Source organism: Orycteropus afer, unplaced genomic scaffold (genome assembly GCF_000298275.1).
Source record: "Orycteropus afer afer isolate SDZICR_OR568_19922 unplaced genomic scaffold, OryAfe1.0 scaffold00377, whole genome shotgun sequence".
Taxonomy (NCBI): domain Eukaryota; kingdom Metazoa; phylum Chordata; class Mammalia; order Tubulidentata; family Orycteropodidae; genus Orycteropus; species Orycteropus afer.
Genome location: NW_006921964.1, coordinates 2,778,764 through 2,779,222, shown reverse-complemented (window position 1 = coordinate 2,779,222; position 459 = coordinate 2,778,764).

Genomic DNA, 459 nt, shown 5'->3' with positions numbered 1-459 from the left:
AGTTCCAATGCTGTTTCTTCCTCAGGGATGTGTTCTGGGTCTGTATCCTGCTTCCTTGTTTCTACCACTTTATCCTGATTCTTTGTGTGGACTGTGATCATCTGTTGTCTCTAAGTCATAGTCACATTGTTGTATTTAGATCTCTGTTAATTGTTTGTGAAGATCAGCCAAGGGTGATTCAGGCTCTTCTTGGTGGTTTTTTATTGTTGGCTCATTGTTGGAGTAGGAGGTAGTGGCTCTTGCTCAGTAAGTGAAGTCACAGGAGGTGTGGGTGTAGTTGTGTCTTATGGGGACTGTTGTTTTCTCCCGCTCAGGTAGACACAGATTACAATTGAATAACTATAAAAAAACTAAAAGCACATAGACAAAAACACACCATGTAATCACACAGGAACAGTAACCAAAAAAAGGGGGAAAAAAAGAAGAAAAAAATAAGAAAACCTGCAATATCTGGGGATA